This window comes from Symphalangus syndactylus, chromosome 11, assembly GCF_028878055.3.
Source record: "Symphalangus syndactylus isolate Jambi chromosome 11, NHGRI_mSymSyn1-v2.1_pri, whole genome shotgun sequence".
Classification (NCBI taxonomy): domain Eukaryota; kingdom Metazoa; phylum Chordata; class Mammalia; order Primates; family Hylobatidae; genus Symphalangus; species Symphalangus syndactylus.
The window spans coordinates 110,491,629-110,505,761 of NC_072433.2; positions in this window are offsets into that span (position 1 = coordinate 110,491,629).

Below are 14,133 nucleotides of genomic sequence, written 5' to 3' on the forward strand. Positions count from 1 at the left end.
AAGCTCTATCCCTTGACTATTGCATCAGCCACAAAACTGTTCTTCCTGAATTATGGTATGTGTTTCTGCTGCCAACATAATGTTTCATATTTGCATAAATGTGTACGTTTCTAAGCAGGTTCTAACAAGTGTAACAGTCAACAGGAAGTTGAATAATGACTTTTATTTATTGCCTTAGTGTTATCACCTATGACCCAAAAGATGACAAAGAGGTGTTGTGTCCCCCTTCTCTAAAGAACTCCCAAGGAAACTGAGGCACAGATACCACTCCCAGTCTTGGTAAGAGGAGATGACACTGACTTTGCTACCCTCAGTCATCAGCTTAGCACCACCTAACTTTATGTTCCTGGATGATGAGCAGAGGAGTATTGAGTGATAAGCCTGAGGCCCTTTCTATTTAGAAGGTGGGAGAACTTCCCTTTCTCACCCCAAGCCAGGTAGAAGAGGGCAGGTAAAGGGAATCTCTCACAGAGATGGGTGAACTTACTGATCAGCAGTTCACCATGAATGCTTGAGTAGAAAGAAAAGAGAGAAAGACTGTACATGTATGTGTGTGTGTGTGTGTGTGTGTGTGTGAGAGAGAGAGAGAGAGATGATTAATTGATTAGCAGCCTATGTCCAAATTTGTTATGGCAAAAATGTGTGAGATTCCTGTGGGTGAAAAGAATATAATGGCAGGTCACTTTCAGTGATTTTGGTGTCCAAGTTGACAGGCCACCCAGTGAGAAGGCTGAAGCAGCATAACATTACCTGGTATAGAATCCAAAATAAGAACTGATTTGGTTTCAAAAGAGTTGAGCAGATGTCAGAAGTCACTGAGTTATGCTGGTCTCTCAGAACAGAATATATGGCACTGGGAACCCCCACTCCACCACTCTGCAACATCAACCCAGAAATAACACATGTGTCCCAGGAGAGACTCTACATTTAGCTGGGATCCACTTAGCATCAGCGACTGATGGATCTTGAACAGAAAAAGAGCAAGAGACAAGTGAGGAACACAGCCCCATTGCTAAGTTAAGGATATTTGTAGTCTGTCTCTGATCGCCAGGAAAAGTCTCCCAAAAAAAGGAGTGAAAAACATTGATCCCACTCCCACCCGAATCCAAGTCCCTCAGACAGAAGCTTTGCTGAAATTGGAGGGCTAGGAGGAGATAAGACTTCAAATAGATATGAGATGAAATTTTAAATTAGATCAAAATGGAATGAACTGACATTTTAATAGCTGGAAGTGATCAGAAAGCTTATGGTATCTGACAAAGTTGTGATTAAGGGATTGGAAAAAGAGACTCAGTGGAACATAGCTGAAAGCAATATTTGGAGAAAAATTGAACTATTTCATATTTGTACTTGACCCAAGTTCAGATTGTTGAATAAACCAGTCACACATATTGCCCCTTTTGATCTCCTAAGAAACACTGTGGAGGGAAAAGCAGGGGTTTTACCACCTTTTAACAGATGAGAAAATCTGAAGTTTTATAACCTGAGCAATTTGATATCAATCAGAGCTCAGGTCTTCTGAGTGCTCGTGTTAAGCTACCCAAGTTATTCTCAAATTACCCTGAGAACATGGAGCTGTGCCAGGAAACTGGAGTAGAAACAGTATATCATGTTGTAGAGCAACAATGTTCATCAATGGTAAGAAATTAAAACATTGTATTTATAATAAAACAAATAGAAACGATGTGAATACAATAAATATTTGCATGATTTATTTATTTATTATTATTTTTGGAGATAAGGTCTCACTCTGTCAGCCAGGCTAGAGTTCAGTGGCATGATCACGGCTCACCGCAGCCGCAATCTCCAGAGCTCAGTTGATTCTCCCACCTCAGCTTCCCGAGTAGCTGGGACTGCAGGCATGCACTACCATAACCAGCTAATTTTTTTATTTTTTGTAGAGACGGTGTTTAGCCATCTGGCCCAGGCTGGTCTCAGACTCCTGGGCTCAGGCAATCTGCCCTCCTTGGCCTCCCAAAGTGTTGAGATTACAGACATGGACCACCATGCCTGGCCTTGCATGATTTTTAAATATAAAATATAATACCTCGAAGAAATTTGTTTTGGATTACATCTTCAGCCTTCAACCTACAGAAACCATGTCCATGTTAACCCCCGTCTGCATTTAAGAAGTAACTTGGGGAAACTTTGAGAAGCTCATCACCCACATTCTTGAGCCAGATCACATTAAAAGCTGTTTGGATTAGTAAAAGGTGAACATTTTCTAATATTTAAGAGGAAGTAATGTGCTACTTCCACCTTATGCTCCATGGGGTAGAAGAAGATTAAAGTTATTATTCCAATTACATGTTAAAATCGTTGTTACATCAATATAGTGAATGAAATTTTTAGGAAGTTTCACTTGGATATTCTAGTACTCCAGATACATTTGGCTGAATGTTTAACTGAGAGGTACCCTTATAATTGCTGAGTGTGAAAACAGGATGTTAGTGTACTCTATAAATGGTTGTGAATGTGAAGTACTTTTGCTAATCATAAAATTGATTAATATCCCAGATTAGTGAAATCAGAGGTATAAAATAGTGATTTCTTTAAAAAAAGTTTCTGGCTAAGAATCTGTAATATCAACATTTACAGGCTTAACATTAACCAGAAAAATATAATCTTCCAAAAGTAGATAAATGTAAATTATAGTAACTTATAAAATAATGTCTTTTTTATTACCATATTCCCAGTGCCTAGAAGTGTCTTGAATAAATTTATAATAAAGACTCAATAAATTCCCATTTAATAAATAAGTGAAGCTAAATTTATAACAATGTTAGAACTTTACACCAGTGATAGAGTAATAGAGATATAATTCTTATATGTGTAGAAGACAATAATGAATACATAATTAAGTGCAGATAAAGGAATGTGGCTGTGAGATTGTCTTACTCAGATTGCATTTCAGAAAATTGCCAGCCATTCTTTGATACATTAAGAAAAACATCATGATGTATTTATTTGATTTCAGAAGCTTTTTGATAATATGAAAGGAAATTATTTGTTGCACTGGAGGAGAAGAGATTTATAGTAATGCTTTGGGAAAAGGCTCAGATATTAAAGTGACTGTAAACAGATGATTTTGGAGGAATATCAGGGATAAGGGTAAGTAGGTTAACATTGGAAAATATGTCTAACTATAAGTGTTAAGAGGAGAAAGAGGAAAAATTGAACAAAAGAAAGAAAAGGGAGGGATATAATATTAAGTTTATATGTTATATTAGTGTTTTCATTGGCAGTACCACAAGAAGCCTGACAACCAGAGGATACTCCATTAGGGAGTGAGAGGGGGACAAGAGAAAGAAAGAGACAAGGAAGGGACAGGGAGAGGGAGAGAGGGAAGGGAGGGGGAGGAGAGGGGGGTTAACAATCTAGACATCTGAAGAACTTAAACCAATACCCACTGATACAATGAGTGGCATTTTCTGAATGTTTTTTGAAATTATGTATTTGTCAGCCACTTCTACGACTTCTAATTTATATAACATTTACAAAGGATCAAGATATAGACTATTACAGTTTTGTCCACTATCCAGGCAGCATTTATTAACAAACTGAGTTTTGTTATCTCTATCAAGGAATATGAACACACAAAAATGATGTCTATTCAGCAGGGTGAAGTGAAAAAGATATTTTATTAGCTGGGCGTGGTGGCTCATGCCTGTATTACCAGCACTTTGGGAGGCCAAGACGGGCGGATCACAAGGTCAGGAGTTCGAGACCATCCTGGCCAACATGGTGAAACTCCATCTGTACTAAAAATACAAAAATTAGCCAGGCCTGGTGGCAGGCGCCTGTAGTCCCAGCTACTCAGGAGGCTGAGGCAGGAGAATCGCTTGAACCTGGGGGCAGAGGTTGCAGTGAACTGAGATCATGCCACTGCTCTCCAGCCTGGGTGACAGAGCGAGACTCCGTCTAAAAAAAAAAAAATATATATATATATATATATATATACACACACACACACATATATATGTATAATGTATTTGTTATTATTTCCTTATTGTGAATTTTAAGAGTTTTGATACAGTGCATCCTAAATCCTTGTTTAAATTAGTGTCATTATATTGCTAGCACAAGTGCCAATGAAGTACAATCTATTAAGTTACCTGAGATAGGCATCTTGTTTGTTCACCTGTTCACCTCTCTATCCCCAGGGCCTAGAATAGTGCTTGGTGTACAATAAGTGCTCAATATGATACATAATAGATTTTAGCCAGTAGATGGACTGACTGTGAAATCTAACCCGACATGATATATTTGAGTGATATCCTCTTTTGTAAAGTAAATGAATCAAAATATTAAACACTTTCTTGGAATATTCATTTCTTCACAACAAAATGTTATAATATTTTATTGTATTTGGCTAGTAGCTTTCTCCGTTTGTCAAACTTTTAAGCTTCGATTTTTTATGTGGAAATTAGAGGTTTTCAAGGTCTTTCTCCTATTTCCTAACTGGACCAAAGTAGAACCATCAGGCACTATAAGATTCCCAGGAGTTTCCTCAAATTTCAAATGCCCCAATCCACATTGTTATTTATCTTGAAAAATTTACCTCTGAATGTACACAGGGGAATCAAATAAATTTATCACATATCTATTTTCAGGAGAGTTTGCTGGGGATTTCTTTTTCTTTTTCTTTTAAATTAAAGTAAGCTTCTAAGTTTTAGGAAAACTGAGCAGACATTCCAGGGCTTGAGTTTGCTTCCACTTAAAAAGCATTAAATGGTATAACAAATGCAGTTCAATAGATCAAATTGTCATCCCATGCAAATAGTCAACTTACCACTTCTAAGAGTAGAGCTTAGGGAGCACTCATCTTACTCGTGCGGTCATGTTTCCCTTCTTGTTCTTTCCCCTAAAGTGTTTCTGCCTAGATCAATTTACCTTTCTCCTTGCCCAACCTGGTTTTCATGAGTATGGGTCCCTAATGTTATCATTTTGATACAAAGAGGTGGAACTTCATAGCAGTTTTTCTTGTTCATTAACTTCAAATCTATTTAAATCAAACATATTTTAACTTGATATCCAGTAATGAGAGAAAAATTATTCACTACATTCTTCATCTCCCCACCCCCCTCAAATAGGTTGACCATGGCTTTGTTCAAAGTTAATAATATATCCATCTATGGCATTTATTTCAATCAAAACTTTACTCATTAAGATATTTTGATTACAAGCCCTCTTCCCCTGAAGTCTCCTTGGATTCAAATGTTTTAGATTTTTAGAAGTAGAAACTACAAATCATCTCATATTAGTTGTCTAATTAGTTGGTAGTTCAGATATTGCCCTCCCTCCTAAAATCTCAAACGTGAACTCCACACCCAAAAAGAATAGAGCCAATTTAATGCATTTTTCCTTAATTTAAGAGCTTTCTCTTTTGATGTAGCAATCTTTTTTTCCTACTTTCTTGTGTCAGCAAAATGGAAATCAATTTAAATCTCGATGATCAATATTCAGCCAGCTTGAATACTTTATTTCCGCTGTGGCCATATGCTGTTATAATATGTAGAAATGTATGAATCTAGCAAATTAAATATAAGTAAATAATGGAAGATGGGTGGCAATATGCCTGTGGATCTGCTGTCTGCAAAATAAATACTGCTGAGTTTAATGAAGAGAAATTGGAAACCCCCAAATAAGCATGTTTGAAGGTCAGATGATTTTTCTATCAAAATGTAATACAGGTGTGCCACGATTATTTTGGCACCTAAGTAATCTTCAAAAACATATACTTTCAATGCAGTTACATTTCTCCTAGAAAATCATCGCATGATTATCTTGCATGTTTTTCATCACCTCCTCTCCTCCCCACACTCTAAAGGTACTGACTTCCTAGACATGCGAATTACAAAACAGAATATAACATAATTTTACTAAAGAGGGAAAAAGGAACTCACCTTAAATTTTGTAGTGTTAATGTTGCTGTTTTAAAATATTTCAATAAATTTAAAGGACTGAATGAGCCATCTGAAAAGACACCATTTTAAAAAACATAAGGATTATTTTTCCAGTGTTACTATATTGAACTCTCTCTTTAATGTAATTCTTCAGCTTGATGATGTGACACATAAATTATTCACAAAGAATGTGTTTTTATCACTTCTTATCAGAATTGGTATTTTAAGATTAGATCCCAAGTATAATACAGGTAAAACATAGTTTAAGCATAAATCCTATTATTGAGATTTGCTGAAAATCATTGACATTTTGTGATTGCTAGAAGCCCTCACCTCTTATAACCTAACCATGTTATGATGCTGTATTTAATGAAAACTTTTAGAATTAATATTTAAGATGCTACTTTAGGTAATTAACTTCAATCAATAGTTAGAGAGAGTAAAGCCACTTCTTTTTTCTTATTCATTCCAACCTATGAAGCGAAACTCAATTCACACAAAAACTATGGTGTGGTAAGTTAGATGATACATATATATTTTTGAATAATTCTTCAATATTATATATATTGTATCAGTATTAGTCTGCTTTCAGCTGCAAGACATGGAAAACTTTACCCCGTTTGGCTTATAGAATAAGAAAATGTATGCCTTTGATACTTTAGAAGTAGGAAGGGTTTTAGGATTAGTGTAAATTTTTCATTTGTACTGTCTTCTCTAAGTTGTTTCATTCTCAGGTCAGCTTCCCTCCCTGAAGCCAGGCTGTAAGAGTCCTGGGCATTGCAACAGCATGCCAGACTGCCAGAGAAAGAGGGGATGTCTCTTCTAGTTTTCTCCTAAAAGCAAGAACATTTCTTTCCAAGCAGCTAGAATCTCACTGGCTCTCATTGGCCCTCATGCTCATTTCTGAACTAGTCCTGTGGCTAGGGGAATGCCACAGCTGACTTGCTCAGGCCCCGTCATTGTTGCAAGAAGTTGAGATTGCCTTTAAACCAACCAGGCCCAGGAAACAAGTGGTGACTGCAGTACTGAGAATGGTGGCTCAGGGTGGAGCTGGAAGTGCCGTTGCTCTAAGGAGTGTCCCTTAGTGGACAACTCGAGTCACTAAAACCAGTATTTCTGTTTTTATGGTACAGCAGCATTTCCAAGACTTTAGATCCCTTGTAGACTACCTTCATGATTTTTCCATATCTGCCTACCACCTGTGCTCTCATTAATATTTTTGGAAATAATTCACTTCTTAAAATGTAAATATTTGTTAAATAAAATCATATTAATATTTTAATTTTAAGAAACAGTATCATTTACCACAAATAGATATGCAAGGCAACCTCGTTAATTCAATGAAAACAAACAGAAAACAATTTTAAAAAGTATTTAGTTAAGGCTAGTTGCTGCTGCTTGCCAAAGACTCTTGAGCCTGAGGCTTGATTTCTGTTTGTTTAGAAAAAAGAAAAAAGGTTAGGGAGTAGGTAGGAGGAGTTAGCATTTTAGCATAGTTAAAAGCATTAACAAACTGGTACTGTTCAAGGACTTCCTCAGAAGAACTGCAAGCACATCGAGTCACTTTCTCTATATGATTCGATATTATTTTTACTACCTCACTTCCTTTCCAGAGGTGCACACCCCTCTAGCAAACACTTGCTGGAGAAAGCTGCCCTGTGTAAAGCGTTAGGGAGCAGACCTGGATGTTGCCCTAGGCCAGCCTTAGAAACCGTTCAGGAATTGAGGAGTTACCGTGAACCCCTACACTCTACAACTGAATGACATGTTGGTCAGGGAATGCTCTCTCATCTGATGAACTCTCCTGATACAGGCTGGCTTGTGTCCCTCCAGAATTCATCTGTTGAAGTCCTAACCCCCAGAACCTCAGAATGTGACTGTGTTTGAAGATAGGGCCTTTGACGAAGTAAAGTTAAAATGAGGCCATTTGGGTGGGCCCTATGACTGGTTACCTTGTAAAAAGAGATTAGGACACAGAGGAGAGACATGTGAAGACAGAGGAGATGACAACCATCTGCAAGCCAAGAGGCTTCAGAAGAAACCAGCCTTGCTGACACTTGATCTTGGACCTCTAGCCTCCAGAATTGTGAGAAAATGCATTTCTGCTGTTTAAGTCACCCATTCTATGGTACTTTCTTATGGCAGCCCTAGAAAACCAATACATTTCTCAAGTGAAACAACATTCAGAAGACACAGATTTTGTATAAGTGGTTTGACTTGCTTCCTGAAGTATTACAGACGCACTAAGGCCTAGAGCACATGTGGAGACCATCTGGATTTGTTTCTTTGCTGGTATGGGGATTTCTAAGATTCCTGGTGGAAATCATGTGTAGGGAGACAGCCAGTGAGTACATGTGCATTGTTTAATGACAGGATACATTCTGAGAAATGCATCATTAGGCAAGTTCATCATTGTGCAAACATCAGAGAGTGCACTTACCCAAACCTAAATGGTACAGCCTACTACACACCCAGGCTATATGATATAGTCTATTGCTCCCAGCCTATAAACCTCTACAGCATGTACTGTACTGAATGCTGTAGGCAATTGTAACATAATAGTAAATATTTGTGTATTTAAACATATCTAAACATAGAAAAAGGTGCAGTAAAAACATGGTATAAAAGAGAAAATTGCCATACCTATTTAAGGCACTTACCGTGAATGGAATTTGCAGGACTTGAAGTTGCTCTGGGTGAGTCAGTGAGTGGTGAGTGAATGTGAAAGCCTAGGACATTACTGTACACTACTATCGGCTTTGTAAATACTGTATACTTAGGCTACACTGTTTATTTAAAAATTTCTTTCTTCAATAATAAAGTAGCCTTAGCTTACTGTGTTTTTTTTTACTTTCTAAACTTTTGAGCTTTCTTTAGCTTTTGACTCCTTGTAATAGTTAGCTTAAAACACAAATATATTGTACAGGCTGTACGAAAAGTTTTCTTTATATTTTTATTCCATAAACATTTTTCTATTTAAATTTTTTAAATTTTAAAACCTTTTTTAAAAAACTGAAACACAAACATACACACTATTCTAGGCCTACACAGGGTCAGGATCATCAATATAACTATCTTCCACCTCCACATCTTGTCTCACTGGAAGGTCTTCAGGGGCAATTACACACATGGAGCTGTCTTCTCCTATGGTAACAATGGCTTCTTCTGAAATACCTCCTGAATGACCTGCCTGAGGCTGCTTTACAGTTAACTTTTTTTTAATAAGTAGAGGGAGTAAACACTAAAATAATGATAAAGAGTATAGCATAGTAAATACATAACTCAGTAACATACTCATTTATTATCAAGAATTATGAATTGTACATGATTGTATGTATTATGCTTTTATAAGACTGGCAGCACAATAGGTTTGTTTGCATCAGCATCACCACAAACATTTGAGTAATGTGTTGCACTATGACGTTACTATAGCTACAACACCACTAGGCAGTAGGAATTTTTCAGCTCCATTATAATCTTATGAGGTCACTGTCATACATGCAGTCCATCATTGACTGAAATGTCATTATGTGGTACATGACTGTGCAAGGAACCTGTTCCAGTCAAGCAATTAAAGGCAATCCTGTGTATCATTTAAATAATCATGTGCATACTTCAATGGTGGAAACAGCCCTCCACTTAAATGGAGCTATAAATCTGATTGACAATGTCCTCAGAGGTGTAGCTCTTGCCATAAGATGCAATTGGACCTTATTCCTAAATGATGCCTCCATAAAATCATAAAATTAGCCATAAATAAGATAATAATCAGTTAGTCCACATCAATTGAAAGCCATTGTACCAGGGTACAAACTAAACACGCATGGCCCTACATGCCAGGTGGGCCTGAGACCCAGTTGGGGTACTTTGAGGTTTAGTAATTTGACTTCTGAGGGAGGCAGTAAATTTCTGTAATGGAACTGGAATCATCCCTTGTGGCATAATTCCCTCTAGCTTCTGTTATGGGTTAGATGAACAATTCAGCTGATACATTTGTCAATGACACAAATCAAATGCTTTCCTGTATTCTGTTACTTCAACCTCCTTGAAAACTGAGACAGTGCAGGACAGAAGAACATCAAAGAGATGCTGCTGCAGGAACTAGATGACACAGTGATGTCAGGAATAACCATCTGACTCAGTGCCACCCGAAGCCTAGAAGCTATATGCCTGTGCTGTAACCATACACACAAATCTGTAATTATTTTAGTCATTTGTCTTATTTCTTGTTGTCTGTCTCTCCTACTAGGCTACACTGGGGTCAGAAAATATGCAGCTATGTTTTCCTCGGCGTCCAGCGGGGTACCTGACACATCGTGCATGCTCCACACATATTTTTGAAGCAATGGAACAGGAGCTAAGGGCGTAGACTATAAAGCTAGAGCAGCTAGATTTGAATCTCAGCTGTAAAGCTATAGTAGTTAGATACGAATCACTAGCTCCGTGACCTTGGGCAAGTTATTTAACCTTTTCCTAGGCCTCAGGTTTCTCATTTGTAAAATGGCTTTAGTAATATCTACTTCATAATGTTGTTTTAAGGATTCAATGAACTACCATAGTGCCTGGCATGTAAGTGCCTAGTAAATATTATCATCATTTTAATGATTGGTTCCAAGATACAGAAAAGTTGAATATGTTTAGTTGGCAGAAGATGGACTATTCAGGCAAAAGTAGATCATGCAAATCATTGGTTTTCTTACTACCTTTTTTTTTCTGTGTGCTATGTAGATTCCTATTAAAAAAAAAATCTGACCACCAAAACATGTGCTTGAAATACTCATATTATACTGTAATCGTTATAAAATTCACAGCCCATTTTTTTAATTTTAGAATTTCAGTGTTCAAATCTGGACAATCTATTTTATGTATAATTAACTCACAGTTTAGTATGTAGGCCAATCCAGGCATTTGTTGTAAATAGTTATTATGGCATTAAAAATATGTTTTAAAAATTAAGACTATTATGCATTTAACAGCATTCCACATCTTAATCCATTAGTAAAGGCCTATCTAGGATAGGTATTAACATAAGTTACTATGAAAACTTCAAATTGTTACGATTTGTATAAGCATCTAAGTAAAACACTTAAAGAAAAATGCATGTAGTAAATATCTTTTAATCACCTGCTATCTGGAAGCAGTGTGTGTGTGTGTGTGTGTGTGTGTGTTTCAGAGACATAGACACTACGCTCTTTGCTCCTCTGAATATATAGGGTTGTAGTTAAAGAGGGAGGCAAACAAAACTTAAAATTCCAGTTTAGCTTTAGAGATATATGCAATGACAGCCTTTTATGGGAGAACAAATAGCTGATGGTCAAATTTCCATTTTTATTGTTATTTTTGCAAAAAAATAAAAGCTTTTAATAACTTAGTCTTACCTAAGAGTGAAACAGTTATAAAATGGTATATTTCTCTTGTTGATTATTTATCATGTTTGGGACAAAAAGTTATTTTCAACCATGATAGGGAATGCATGCACACACATATATGTATACAATATACACACGGAATATATTATGGCCTATGTTTAGTGGAGGTTCACTGCACTCTATGAAAACTTAGAAATGTCTTTATTTTCAAATAAACTCTGACTTTCAGATTTTTAAACTTTATTTTTATTTATTTTATATATATATATATTTTTTTTTTTTTAATTTTTTGAGACAGGGTCTCACATTGTTGCCCAGATTGGAGTGCAGTGGCATGATCTTGGCTCGACCTCGACCTCCTGGGTTTAAGCCATTCTCCCACCTCAGCCTCCAGAGTAGCTGGGACTACAGGCACATGCCACCATGCCCGGGTAAATTTTTTTGTATTTTTAGTAGAGACTGGGTTTCACCATGTTGGCCAGGCTGGCTTCCAACTGCAGAGCTCAAAGGATTTGCCAGCTGGGCCTCCCACAGTGCTGGGATTAGAGGTGTGAGCCCTCACCCCAGAATTTATTTTTATTTTTTTAGAGGCAGAGTCTCTCTCTGTCACCCAGGCTGGATGCAGTGGCAATCATAGCTCTCAGTCAACTGGAACTCCTGGGCTCAAGCGATTCTTCCACCTCAGCCTCCTGAGGAGCTAGAATTATAGATGTGCACCATCGTGCCCTGCTAATATTTAAATTTATTTATGTTATTATTATTATTATTTGTAGAACTGTGTCTTGCTATGTTTCCTAGGCTGGTCTCCAACACCTGGCCTTAAGTATCCTCCCACCTCAGCCCCTCAATGTACTGGGATTACAGGCCTGAGTTACTGAGCCTGGCCTCAGAATTATTTAATAGAGAGTAATATTGTTTCAAGGCACTAACTTTTATTATCAGTACATTTTATTACACGCTTTTCATTACTTTTAGCTCATTTACCTGAAGCCTTGCAAAGCAATCTGTAAACAAATATTCATTGTGCATACTGTAAGGGAATAAAAAAGGACGATGAGACAAATTCACTGCCCAAAAGGAGTTTACAATCTAATTAGGAAATAAAACATCCACCTGAACCGAGTAGTAACTATATGGACAAGACAGGATTTTATACACATTTTAAAAATCACATTTTATTCTGATTTATACAAAGGTTTGGCATCCTCTACCCTTTCTCTAAGAGACAATTAAAGTTAGAGGAAGAAAAAATTCACATGTGTATTTTTCGTCTTGCATTACTCATGGCTTGATCTAGGTGAATGATTGTGTCTTACAAGAGCAGATTGTGTCACAGACATATACATTAAGTAAAAAGATTATTCTTTCTGCTAGAAGGGAGTGAGAGGAGGGCTACATTAAATAAGATAGTTCTTCTCTTCTTGAATTGTGTTCTTTTTTACAGATAATAAAGACTAAAAAATACTGTGTTAGGTCTGTTTATTGATGACCAGGAACTTAAGCCTAAGTTTCCGCTTATTCTTTTTATATACAATCTGTGTATATTGTATTATGTTTCTGATGAATTGAAAAATTAACAAAAAATTCCCTATTTTGAAAATCAATATAAAAATCCAAAAAAAATCTATACCATGGCAATAAACCTACATATGCTATACTTCTGATCTAGTTTTTTAGTCTTCTCTGCAAAATAGTGCGGATGGCACCTACCTATTTTCTCTGCTCAGAGAGAATACGGAGAGTTTCTTTTCTCTGGCTGTTCATCACATTGTTTAGAGCCCCTGGTATAGTGCAAAACCTGGAGATTTAGTTGAGTAGGTGTGTGAATTTACCATGTTCCTCAGGAAACAATGGAAAAGCATTAATTTAGAGTGGTTTGCTGTCCCCACTATTATGTGGAATACCTAAACTATAACTGGGGACACTGGTGGCTACATGATTTTCACAAAGGGAGCATACTATTATGCTATTTTACTCTTGAGTTCCTTTTGTTTTCCGTAAGTGATACAGAAAGTCAACATTGTATACTACTAGACTGCAGAAGAAGAATTTACAAGGACTATAAGCTGAAAGCAGTGCATATGCATAAATAAATCAGTTTTGCACTCTAGTTTGCCTTGATTTTCATTGCCACTAAATAACCAAATTTATTAGATAACAATTATTGGAAATTATGTATATAAATATATACATATTTTAAGACAGGGTCTTGCTTGTTCTGTTGCCCAGGCTAGAGTGCAATGGCACAGCCATGTCTCACTGCAGCCTCAACCTCCTGGGCTCAAGAGATCTTAAAGTATTGGGATTACAGGCGTGAACCACCACACCTGACCAAACATGTTTTACTTTTATGGTTAGAATAAAAGGCAGTTGATCTCCCTTTATTTTTTAGGTAAAATCTTTTATTAATGACAATTGTAGTTTTTTTTTAAAAAAAAAACTGGAAAACACCTCAGTTCCCTTACACTTTGTAGAAGAACATGTGTATTATAATTATACAGGTTTTTTTTAGCAAACCAGTGTGAGCCTTTTGTGTCTAAAGCTTTATCTGACTAAGGGTAACCAGTAAAACAGGTGTGCTAGGAGGAGAAAACCATCTGTTTCTCTTGGCAGAGTTTTTTTTTTTTTTAAGGGGCGGAAATGGATTTTAAAAGTCTATCTCCATTTACTGGAAAGCTAGAAGAAAACGAATACCTTTCCTACAATCCAGCGTTACCTTCTGTTGTTATTTTCAGTGAACATCTCTTTAGAAAACTACCAACAACTATTTACAAAGTTTTAGAAATACAAGTTTGATTCAGGCTTGAGTCTCAAAGTTTACTCGCTGAAAGGGTATTAATTAGTAGCTGAGATTAAAG